At 44.9% G+C, this 12,598-nt stretch overlaps 1 long non-coding RNA gene across 6 annotated transcripts in view; it reads right to left on the bottom strand.

Annotated features, from left to right (window-relative positions):
* LOC121010642 (uncharacterized) overlaps positions 1–12,598 on the bottom strand; it is a 178,873-nt gene that overhangs the window by 114,788 nt on the left and 51,487 nt on the right. For 5 of the 6 annotated variants that reach the window (XR_005781307.1, XR_005781305.1, XR_005781309.1 and 2 more), the window contains exons 2-3: positions 8,651–8,778; positions 4,733–4,878 (exon numbers count right to left, since the gene is read on the bottom strand). This is a non-coding gene — a long non-coding RNA (uncharacterized LOC121010642). The remainder of the gene's footprint in view (positions 1–4,732; positions 4,879–8,650; positions 8,779–12,598) is intronic. The other variant, XR_005781310.1, reaches the window with a different exon arrangement.

Here is a 12,598-nt window from a genome sequence, read left to right as displayed (position 1 = left end):
TGTATGAGGGAAAATGTGTGTGTAGAAGATGCCTGATGGCTGTGCTGGAAAAATAAAAGTCTTTTAAGAAAGAATTCAGAGATGGAGGTAGGAACAAATGTGGAAATCATCTGCACAGATGTGACAACCAAAGTCACGACTTTGGATGAGATTTTTAATTGGGAAACAGTCACAATTACTGTCTATACATCACAAAGTCAAATGGTGTTTTGCTAATTACCCACTTAGGTTGATGAATGTAGACAGCCAATATCAGATCATTACAGCCTAGCTATTCTGCAGACCGAATGGCCCACTTCTGCGATCACATCAATCAAATTAAACAAATCATTGTCAAATCTGCCCTTGGCTTTCTGCTGTGTCAATACAGCCAGTGGGCACATGTTCAAATTGAAATTGAAAACCTGATTCAAGACCCTGAAGTCCCAGCGCCAGATCTCCAGATCTCCATCACGTCAACTGTCACTCGACCATAATGCCTTACGGCAAGGCCCCCCTGTGCAGGGCGCGGGGAACTTCATGAACAGTGAACCCTTTACATGAGACTTCGGCATGACAGATAGGTTTGCCTCCATTTCAGAGAGGCAGAAACGGGATGCTCAGAGAGGTTGTAAATAACCTAGGGTCATGTGGCGAATAACAAGGGGAGGTAAAACTAAACAAGGCCTCAGACTCCAAGCAGATGGCAGGGAGGATTTTGTCGGGTGTTTGTTTTGCTAAACTGTCTGCCTGACCTTTTTAAGAAAATTAGTATTATGTTCTAATTTGCACGGCTGAATGGAGCAGGAGTTTATCTGTGCCCATTGTCCACTTTTCTCCCTCGTAGCTGCTGCTTCTGCCTTCTTTGTATTACCTCACTGAAACTGATTGGGTGAGTAAACGGTACATTCACACACACATACACACACCACCTTCCTCATTAATCTCCACCTAGTAGGCCAATTTAGGAGAGCTACATCTCAGGGGACACTTATGGTCCAAAGCGTAGGCTCTATTTCTGAGTGTACTTCTCCGGGTTCTCCGGCAACCACACTGCACAAGCTAAATCTGTAATTTGATGTAACTTTCACCGATTTCAGAACACAGCTTCTAAGCCAAGCATCACAACGAATTCCAAGTTTCAAAATGAAGGCCACTACTTTGTATAAGAAAAGCTCAGCGCAAGTGAAAATCAAGGTGTATTTTCCAAGTAGGCGGAAGAGAAGAGCAAGAGAGAAGTAAAAACCACTCTCTGCCTTGCTCTATGCTTACAAAGCTTTACAGTATTTCTCTGTACTCTGCTGGAGAGTAACATGGAAGGTTCATGATACTATACTTAGAAAAACATTTTAAAACCCAATCAGGTACAAACATCCTAATGTACCTTAACTTCAGTATGTGCTGCCCTTCTACTAAGAGTCAAAAAGGAGAACCATTAGCCATTTCTTTTAGTCTGTTTGGTTTTGGTTTTGGTTTGGGTTTGTTTTTTATTTTATATTTGAGAGAGAGACAGACAGACGGAGTGCGAGCAGGGAAGGGGCAGAGAGACGGAGACGAAATCCAAAGCAGGCTCCTGGCTCTGAGCTGTCAGCACAGAGCTTGATTGCGAGGATTAAACTCACAAGTAGTGAGATCATGACCTAAGCCGAAGTCGGTCGCTTAACCAACTGGGCCACCAGGCGCCCGTCTTTTTTAAGTTCATTGATTTATTTTGAGAGAGAAAGAGTGCGCAGGGGAGGGGCAGAGAGAGAATCCCAAGGAGGCTCCACACTGTCAGCATGAAGTCAGATGTAGGCTCAAACTCCTGAACCGTGAGATCATGACCTGATTCGAAATCAAGAGTCGGACACTTAAGTGACAGAGCCACCGAGGCTCCTCAGCCATTTCTTAATTGTAAGAAGGAGGCTTAGTGAGACAGGTACTTAGCCACAAATGCTTCCGGGAAATGGACTGAGGAAAAAGCCTTCCTCCCTTTAACCATCTGTATCCCCTCATTGTCACTGGGATTGAAGAATCTCCCGAGGGAAAAAGACAAAACTTGAACCATCATACTATTGGAATCCAGATATAAACCACCATGTCTGATGGCCCAACTGAACGTCCGATTACAAAGAGAAGCCAAGGTGCATCAGAGGGAACATATCAGCTACGGCACATAGTCGACATGCTACAGTCCAAATTGTTTTCTATTTCCATGCAGAAACTTCAGAGTTGGTGACAAGATTGGGTGAGACATCTCTTAGACTCTTCATTTATATAAAGGGCATAAAAACAGCTGGGCTTGGCAGACTTGGGGAAAGAGGTTTCCTTTGAAGAGCACAGGGTGATGCAGCCTTTGTGTTCTGCCATTTTAGAAGGGTGGGGAATATGTGTTGCTCATCTGCAGCCTGCTGACAGGATTTTAACAGGACTACAGTCGGAGAACACATGAGCGGCTGTCTCTCACTTCAAACGTAAAACAAGCTGACAAAGAAGTCAAAAAATAAGTGGCTGCACGAGGCAGCCTACACTCTCAGAGTTTGTCAAGGGGAAAAGGGGCAAACGTTTCCCACGGGCAAAAGTGGGTTGTATCAAGAGTGAATTTGACAGGACAGCTTTGGTCCTGTCCCAGAAGAGTTCCCAAAGGGGGACACAGGTCCTAGTGGAGAGAAGCTAAAGACATTGGCAGATATCTGGAGGATACAGAAGGAGTGACCAATTGGCCATAATGGAAATGCCTTTACTTGGGTCAATGGAGCTTCAGATGAAAGGCCTCCAGGGACGGGACTCTCCAAAGAATCAAAGCTGTCAGGCCCACAGACCACAAACCCATGAGAGAGTTTGAGTCACGTGAGACCTTTTCTGCTCCCCACCTTTCCTTCACCTCTCCTTCTTCTGTTACTATATTCTGGCCCTAGAAGGGCAGAAACACATTCTAGCTCCTGCCCAGTCTCTGCCCCCCTTCTCTCCACCAACCAGTAGTGTAACTGGGGGAGGGAGAAGACTGGACCTCAGGTGAAGGTTGGAGTGTTGATATTTTATAGGCTGGACTTTCTGAATATAGATTATGTTTGACAACCTAAAAATTTTATGCACTGTTTGGGGGAGGGGGGAATAAATTGGCTCTGATTACCCCCTACGAGTTTTGCTTGTTCACCACATCAATTACACACATTTTCCTCCCACTTAGCCATTTGTATCCAGTGACTTATTTGGGACCTGCGGGGCTTCTGGAGAGGGCTAAAACCTAGAAACCAGTGGGACTCAGACACACACAGCCAAGTTTGATGGGCTGAGGTGGATAAAAGACGGCAAGAGGGGGTACTTAGGTTGCTATCCAGATATCACTTGAGGTCACCTTGTTCCTGAGAATTACATAAAATTGGCTGACACTCTGCCCATCTCGTGGTTAATGGAAACCCCGTCTCTTCCGAAATATCTCCGTGAGTCTCCAAAGGCTCCCCCTCTGATTTCTCCCTTCCCCAGTGAAGTTCTCAGTCTCTCCAGGCTGCTCTATTCGCTCTGCATTCTAGTTCTCCGATCTGGAGCAAACTCTTTCTCTTGATTTCCCAGAAACACCACGGGACACAGGCTTAACCTCAGGCCATTACCTAGCAGCACCGAGCAAGCAGTAAAACAAAACACAAACACAGAACAACCTTAATCTTGTCTTTGAACATCATCTGGCCACTGGTGATGGTCTAACAGGTTGTGGTCTCGCAGTGCACTCTGGGTTAATGCCTGATTTCTCCTGGTTCCTTCTTCTCCTTTCTCAGCTCTCCCACCCCCTCCCCCCACAAAACCCGTATTTATTTTTTATGCTGATTGGCTTAGCTATCTCTTTGTTTCGACGCCTCCTCCCAAATCACGCCCCGGGGGCCTCATCTTTGCTAAATAAAAGGCTATTTACTCCAGAGAGAAATGATGCTACTTCCTTACAGGCTGAAGCTGCCACAGTCACTTGTGGTTTTATACAGTAATTGCTTTATCTGTGCTGTAAGACCCAGCAACAGGGCTGGAATTTGGAGGGGTGAAGTGATTATGGTTATACACGATGGCAGATTCCAGAACTTATTGCCACCTGAGATTTGTCCTGAGGAGAAAAGCGATCTGGGTGTTAATTGAAAATATATTAAGGGGCGCTTGGGTGACTCAGTCGGTTAAGCATCTGACTTTGCTTAGGTCGTGATCTCGTGATTCATTAGTTCAAGCCCCACACCCCCACACCCCGCCCCGTCGGGCTCTGTGCTGACAGCCCAGAGCCTGGAGCCTGCTTAGGATTTTGTGTCTCCGTCTCTCTCTGTCCCTGCCCCGCTCACACTCTGTCTCTCTCAAAAATAAACATTTAAAAAAATAATTTTTAAGAAAATATATTAAAATGCTGGTGAAATTATTATAGATCCTTTGTCACTTTTTCTTGTTCCCCACCCACGCATCTCACTCCACCTCCTCCGCCCTCTACACACACACACACACACACACACACACACACACACACAGGAAAGAGTTCTCTTCTTTTGGTGCCCATCAGCTGTGGCAGCCATCAGGTTCCCTGACCTTGAGGCGCAGTAACGATACTCCTGATTTATCCAACTCAGGGCAGTGGGTTTCAGCTTTACCAGCACCTATGCATATTATATCATTGAGCCTGGCCACTGCAGAGCCCGGGCACTGCCCTCTGCAGCTGTAAGCACTCCATCAGCAATCACAGCATCGCACGGCCAATCCCAGCAGAGCGCAAAAAAATACAAAAGAAAGATCCTCTTGCACTCACAGAAACCACAATGAGGAGGATGTCAGGCCTTGCGGGAAGCAGTTCTGCACCATTTTGAAAATGACATTCCTTGGGGGGCTCTCTCCATCTTCACTAGCAGCAGCCGTGCCAACAAGAACAGAGTGGCAGGGCTGGGATCAGCAACTCTGGAAAGGATGGGACAGAAAGCTCCAAGTCGAGGCTCCGCAAAAAGTGCTGAGGAAGAATTGTGGACGGACGTGATCACCCCGTGGAGGCGGGGCGGGGGGTGAGGGGCACAGTCTATAAAGGTTGGGCTTCCTTGAGTCAATAAGAAGCCAGTCAAATGGGGGTCTGCTCACTGCTATTGACATTTGGGGCTTAATCTGATGTGACTGCATTTGCAATCGGTGTCTGCTAAGCCCTGAGACACCGGATTACATGCCATAAACGGCTTTTGTCTATGAGTCTATGAAATTCACAGAGATACCAGGCTGTGCTATGGTAGAATTATTCTGTGACTGTGACTCATTCTCCTGGCCATGTTTCCCAGAATGCCACTAGAGAGATTTCCACACAAAATATTAGAATAGGAAATAATACCCAAACACCACCTACGAACATTATGCCAAGTGCCTTACCTACCTTATCTCTGTCTCTCTCTTTCTCTCAAAAATAAACATTAAAAAAACAAAATTAGGGGCGCCTTGGTGGCTCAGCTGGTTGAGAGTCCGACTTCAGCCGGGGTCATGATCTCACAGTTCGTGAGTTCGAGCCCCGTATCTGGCTCTGTGCTGACAGCTTGGAGCCTGGAGCCTGCTTCAGATTCTGTCTCGTTCTCTCGCTGTTCCTTCTCTGCTCATGATCTCTCTCTCTCTCTCTCTCTCAAGAATAAATAAACATTTAAAAATTAAAAAAAAAAATTTAAATTCCTACCATGGCCTGGAGAGGTGTTATTATCCTTCATTTTAGAGATTCAAAAAGAGCCTCAGCGATTTTAAATAACTGAAGGTCAGACAAGTGATGAACTTTGAAACTCCTTAGTCAAACACACGGAAATAAACACAAAACTAGGGCAAGAGGAAGATTCTGGAACATACTTCTTTATGTTTAGTCCAGGCTCGAAGCAAAGTAGGAGACAAGGACTCATGTGCAAACGTTCTGGCAAGAAAGGTCTCTAAGAGAACACTGATAGGGGGTGAGGGAAGCCGGACTGGCTAGCAGCGAGTCAGGCAAAGGTGCGATCTCAGGTAAAGACCCAGAGACAGCTGACTTCACCTGATGCCACCAGGGAGCTCCAGGGTGTAAGCTACACCTCACAGTCATCCAGGCCGACCAGAGGCACTCCCATACCTGTTGGTCAGGGCCATCCCCTGAGGAGAAAAAAAAAAAAAAAAAAAGAAAGCCACAAGCCTGGCCACTGAAAGCAAATCACACCAAACCCACCAGCATGCACAAACAGTAAAAAGGAATCTGAGGAATCTGGCCAGAGCCCAGACATTGTCTGGTAATGCATTCAGCAGCACAGCTGGCTCTCAACCACTCGCACATCCTTGAAAGTCATCCCCGGTGAGAGTGTTTCCATCATTTGGGCTTCAGACAGACGGTGAGTACCCATAAGGAGTAAAAAGACTTAGGTCAGCCTTTTTGTTTATTGAAACTGGTCCGTGATTTGGGAGCCCAGCATTCTCAGGTTCCATAAGGGTAATGAGTGTGTGGTCAAGGAGGCGGGTTGATATGGCCAAAGGATCCGTGGCCTTGCCCAAAGATGAGGTATGCTTCTCCACACATGTCCCACTGCCCGGCTCGGTGACCCTGGGCAAATCACTTCACTATGTGAGTCTCAGTTCCCCCAGAGGGAAAGGGAAAGAAAATATGCACCCCAGAATTTGCCAGAATAACCAAATGAGATGATAACCTATAAAAGTGTTTTGTAAATGGTCATGATATTAATATTAGTTATTAGTAGCAGTGGCTTGTAGTTGGGTTAAACAGAAACATATTTCCATTCAAATGGGCTGCACATAGGCAGATATGACCATGATTAGGTATAAATTCCAGAGTAATGGAGTTTTATCTCATTCCCAAAGCAGCCTGGCTCTGCCTACTCCCTAATGTCTCTATCTAAGCCATCATCCAGCTGGAGATTAGATGGATTTGGAAAGAGAGCTGCCGTGAGCTTCAGGAAGTCCCCCAGCTCCAACCATACAAACCAGTCAGTCTCTCAGGTTTGGACCTCACTGCCTGCTCATCCCCAGAGGGGTGCACACCTCTCATACCTTCACACATACCATGGCTCTGGCTCTCCCTGCTTTCATGTTTCAAGGCAACTTGAACTCTAGAGCACTCCCAAAGAGAATATGACATGATCAACACACTGACAGGAAGGTGCAAGGGACATAATGGAATCAACATTCCCCCATTGGGCACAGCCTTCACCCAAAGGAACAGCTCTCAAATGTCGATAAAGAGCTGCTTTCAGGGTGTGCAATAGATATTTCAGCACCCAGGGCAAGAGTCTGAAAAATCACACCAGACACATGATTTGGTCACATAAAGCTAACGTTGTTTATAAGAAGAATGTTTCCCCTGAGAATGATTTCCAAGGGCAGGGCACAAGGGACCTCAATTATTATAGAACGTTTCCTTCTCAACTATCTTTATGTGCAACTGAATAAGAATAGACTTTGGGATGAGAACAACGTAACTGTTACAACTGACTTTAGCATTTACCAACCATGTGACTTTCAGCATTATCTGAGCCTCAGCTTTCCCATCTGTGAAATGCGATTCAGAGTACCCTCCTCAGGAAGTCACTTTAAGAAATAAGGGCACGGGGCACCTGGGTGGCTCAGTCGGTTAAATGTCCGACTTCGGCTCAGGTCATGATCTTACGGCTCGTGAGTCCTAGACCCGCGTCGGGCTCTGTGCTGACAGCTCAGAGCCTGGCGCCTGCTTCGGAAATTTACGTCTCCATCTCTCTCTGCCCCTCCTCCTCTCTCACTCTGTCCCTCTGTCTCTGTCTCAAAAATAAACATTAAAAAAATTTTTTTTGAAGAAATAAAGTGCAGGCGAGCTGCTTAGCATAGTTCCTGTAACAGTAGCATACATTCAAAAATGTTACCAACAAAATCCACAGTAATACATAAAGGGCCTAGACCGGTGGTTATGACAAAATAAAACATTTATTAGTATTATTGTTACTGTAATTATCATGCTCCTCAGAGAGCATGTCAGTGGTTTGCACTTGGTGGGCATGTGCTAAATGCCGGTCAAAGAAATGACTACACAAATGACTGCAGTCAGCAAACTTAACTCACAGAGGAAAGAGAACCCTTTTGAATTCAATGCGTGAAGAATCTCTTACCTCCTAACTATCTTAGAAAGAGCCCTGTCCCCCAGCCCAGGTTTCATGTGCTATGCTGTCACCACGGCAGCTCTTCCCTTGTGGGCCCAGGAGGAGAGCAGTGGGCAGCACAGGCAGCCTTCCCAGATGACGGCATGGACGTGAGGCCATCAGGTCAGCAGGCCTGTGAGTCATCAACCCTTTCTGTCTGGAATTGGGGCAAATGCTGTGACTACGGGGCTGTGCTAATTTACTTGGCCCCGAAGCCAGACCTGCAACACCACAGGTGTTTGTGTTTGTTCCTGAGGTAGCATCTACTTTGACTTTGCACGGAATATGGAGACATTAGTCATCCCAGCACTTGCCGTCAAAGAAGAAAAGGGCAGAAACACAGAACAGCACCAGCAGAGCAACAGATATCCTCACTCTGTCTTTACAGCTATTCCCGCCACTGGCAGAAAACCCTTCCCTCATAGACTGTGAAGGGCAAGAACAAGGTGGATTCACCTACTCTGCAGCCTATCCCAGAGGAGGTGCTGTCTCCTTGAGCCAGGACCGAGAAAAGCCAGCGGGAAAAATACAGAACGGGAACACCTTGGGAAGAGGTGGCTTACCGTTCCATAAACAGGGTGAGTTGGCTGCATCGTCTTAGCCACACGAGAAGGAACCAGCTTGCCTGAAGTCCGATTTCAAACAGGTATCTCCGGAGCATGGCTGAGGAATCCTGGGAAATGACAGCCTCCTGAGTGAGGAAGAGAAGGGAGACAATATTCACTGAATAGCTGCATGACAGTGACAGTGGTCATTTAGTTAGGACATAGGCAGGGACTCCATGCAAAAATTATCTCCTTTAGTTGCGTGATAACCCTCTCACAGACACTGTTGTTAGTTTTTTTCTAGGGCTGCCATAACAAAACAGCACAGCCTGGGCAGCCTCAACAACACAATATATCTGCTCTCAGGTTTGAAGGCTCCAAATCCAACATCAGAGGGCCAGGGGGCTGGTTTCCTCTGAGGGCCATAACGGAAAGGGCTTTTCTAGGCTGTTCTCCTTGACTTGCAAGTGTTCACTCTTTGGGTGCCTCTTCACACAGTCCTCCCCTGTGCATCCCTAAAAGTCACTTTTGTGGGTCCAATTTCCTATTTTTTTAAGGACATCAGTCAGACTGGATGAGGGGGCCCACCCTGATAGTCTCATCCTAACTTAAACACCTCATTAGAGGCCCTGTCTCCAAACACAGTCACATTCTGAGACACTGGAGGTGAGTACCTCAATGTATGAATTTGCAGGGGCTGGGGGAGGTGGGATACACAATTCAGCCCCTAACAAGTACTGTGATTCCTATCTTACTGGTGAGGATTTTTTTTATTTAAAAAAAAAAAATTTTAACGTTTATTTATTTTTGAGACAGAGAGAGACAGAGCATGAACGGGGAGGGTCAGAGAGAGGGAGACACAGAATCCGAAACAGGTTCCAGGCTCTGAGCCAGCAGCACAGAGCCCGACGTGGGGCTCGAACTCACGGACCACGAGATCATGACCTAAGCCGAAGTCGGCCGCTTAACCGACTGAACCACCAGGCGCCCCTTACTGGTGAGGATTTGTGTAACATAGCCAGTAAATGGAGGAGGCAGGATTTGAATTGGGGTGTGTGTGACATCAAAGTCTGTAATCTTCACCCTATGACACTGCCTCTGAAAGCTGATGAGTAGCGCCTAGATGAAGCTAAGAGTGACATCAGCTTCAGTATTTACAGGCTACGGATACGTCTAGAAGGTATGATAGGCGACGTACTGAGAAGCCCGCTTTGAAAGGCGTAATACGTACAAATCCTGCGGTTGTGGATTAATTTACATTTTGTTCCTTTGTTACTATAGAACATTTCTCCAAGCAACAGAAAAATCTGTAATCCACCCCTGCACAGGCACATACCTGCCCTGGCTAATTAGGTAAGACACTGTTCCAAGTTATGCTCCTAATTAACAGGGTGCACTGCTTATGCCAAAACACAGGCCCAGTGTCTCCTGTACTTTGTAACCCATCTGGTCTCCAGGCCCACGCTGCCAGTGTCCGCTGTGGCTGCTGTCCGAACGTCACCCTCTTCCCGCATAGGGTGGGAGAATGGGTTCATGGAGGGTAAGGAGTCAACAGCACTCAGCCAATCTTCTGGACTCTGTTGGCATGCAGAGCCAGTTTCCTCTAGTGACTAATTACACTTGCTTTTTGCAGGAGGATTAATTCCCTTTTCTGGAGAGTTTTTCCAATTTCTGCTATTAAAAAGCAAATCTCAACAATTCCCCTAGCTCAGAAGGAATGGAGTCCAGTTCAGGGTGGGTCATCACTATCGCCAAAATCCACGGCTTGAAAGAGAGGATGGTTGCACGTAACAGGAAAGGGGTGTGTGTGTGTGTGTGTGTGTGCGCGCGCGCGCACGCGTGCGTGTGTGTAGATGCATGTAATATGCACAAATATGAACATGAACCTAAAGTTTGTAAAAATTACGATTTTTCTCCCTAAGGTGACTATATGTCCCTTTTTTCATGGTTGCCACCTATTTCAAAAAACCTACTAAAATAACTGTACAAGCAAATCAGATACTGCACGTTTTAGATAATAACACATTCAAAAGAAAGGAGCAGATAAGTGGAGACATATTCACAATTAGACATAACTCTCTTCAAACAAAGAACAACCCCCCAGTTAATTAATGTTTGTCAAGCACTTTAGAATCATACAATTCAACAACCTAGACATTCCTACCTAAAGGTAGGGACACAAAAGAAGGGGAAAGCAGTGTAGACTGGCTCTGGGTCTGTCTTGCTCAGTTATTCATCAGATTTACCAGAGATGGGGGCTAAAAACCACACACACACAAAGTAGCTGGAACTAAATTTCCTTAAAAGCTATTGCTCTGTCTCTGCCTCTCATTTTTCTTTATGAGTGAATGGGGAATAATTCTCCTGCAAATCAATTCACAGGAGCAAGAACATCAATTCTTAATTATTAATATCACAATTTGTTATTTATTAAGCATCAACAGTGCATTAGATGTTGTACAAAACACAGATAGCTCAGGGTCTTAAATCAAGCCGATTCACTCAGAAATGTGGGTCTTTACCCTTCTTTTTTTTTTTTGGTTGGGATTTGGGCACTGAGCTGGATAATGAGATGCCGCCTGCCTTGGAAGAAAGTGTCTCTCTAGCACTTAGGTTTTATCTCTCACCAAATAAGAGCACAGCATTTGCCTGAGAATCAAAGATTCCAAACTAGGGAATGGACCTTAAAGGACATCACATCCAGCGGCCTCTGAGCTTGCTGACCATGGGTCCACCTTAGTTTAAACATGCACCCTGTTATTTTTACAGATTCACTTATATGTTATATACATACGCTATTACATCAATACATTATGATCATTACAGAAACCTACAAAATAAGAAAAAGTTTAAAAGATAAGATGTAGATAAAATGTTTGAAAATAACTTTTTTATTGTTTTTATTAATAGGAATAAAGAATTCTGCTCTCACTAAACAGATGCCACAGCTGATAACAGTTCTTTACTGAATAATACAATTGAATAGGAGTCATTATTTTTTCTTTGTTTCATACTTTGTGATACAGGGATTTGGTGTGGTGTAACTTTTCTGACTGCCGCTGCTTGGAAAGATGCTTCTCAAAAATACATCCATCCAAATGGGGCACGCGGTGGGGGGGATGATGCATTGCTGGTCGTGCTTAGTAAATCACGGAAACTTTTTCTTTTTAAAGTAATCTCTACACCCAACATGGGGCTCGAACTCACAACCCCAAGATCAAGAGTGGCATACTCTACTGACTGAGCCAGCCAGGAGCTCCCCTCATGAAACTTATTTTTTAAATCATCCACCAATTATGTGAAAGCGTTTGTAGAAATCTGCTAGTCAATTTCAGTTTTTTTCCTGCTCTGTCATTTGTTCTTGTCAACAAATTGGAATTTACTATATTTTTATATATTTAATAAAGGAGTTCAAAATACACAGAATCCTTCGTTTTTAAATCAGTTTTGAAATTCTATTCCTATGTTTCCTAAGTTTGAGATGTTATGCCTTTTTAAAGTTTATAAACTTCTACAGCTTTGGCAACAAAAATAACATTAATGATGCAAACGTTTCCAGCCATTATTTTTAGAATGCATTCTCCATAGCATAAGTTCCTTTGAAAAAGTAACTGATTTCATATTTTCAGAGGAGTCAGTTATATTAGTTGACTGATTAAAAGCTTTCACTTAAACCCCACTCTTTCACTGACTAACTGAGTGATCTTAAGGAAGTCACTTCACCTTTCTGTGCCTCAGTTTCCTCATCTGTCAGGTATAGTTAGTTCCTACCATCAAAGACTGCATCAAGAGTCATTAACTTAACCCATATAAAAGAGAACAATGCCTGGTTCATACCAAACTTTATATAAGTGAAACATACTAAGTGCATTTAGTTTTTTTTAATAGGCTCCACGCCCAACGTGGGTCTTGAACCCATGACCCTGAGATCAAGAGTCGCATGCTCTACTGACTGAGTCAGACAGG

This window comes from Herpailurus yagouaroundi, unplaced genomic scaffold (assembly GCF_014898765.1).
Source record: "Herpailurus yagouaroundi ecotype Mexico unplaced genomic scaffold, PumYag 192, whole genome shotgun sequence".
In the NCBI taxonomy this organism is placed as follows: domain Eukaryota; kingdom Metazoa; phylum Chordata; class Mammalia; order Carnivora; family Felidae; genus Herpailurus; species Herpailurus yagouaroundi.
The sequence above is the reverse complement of the archived record's forward strand: the minus strand, read 5'-3'. Positions and strand labels throughout refer to the sequence as shown.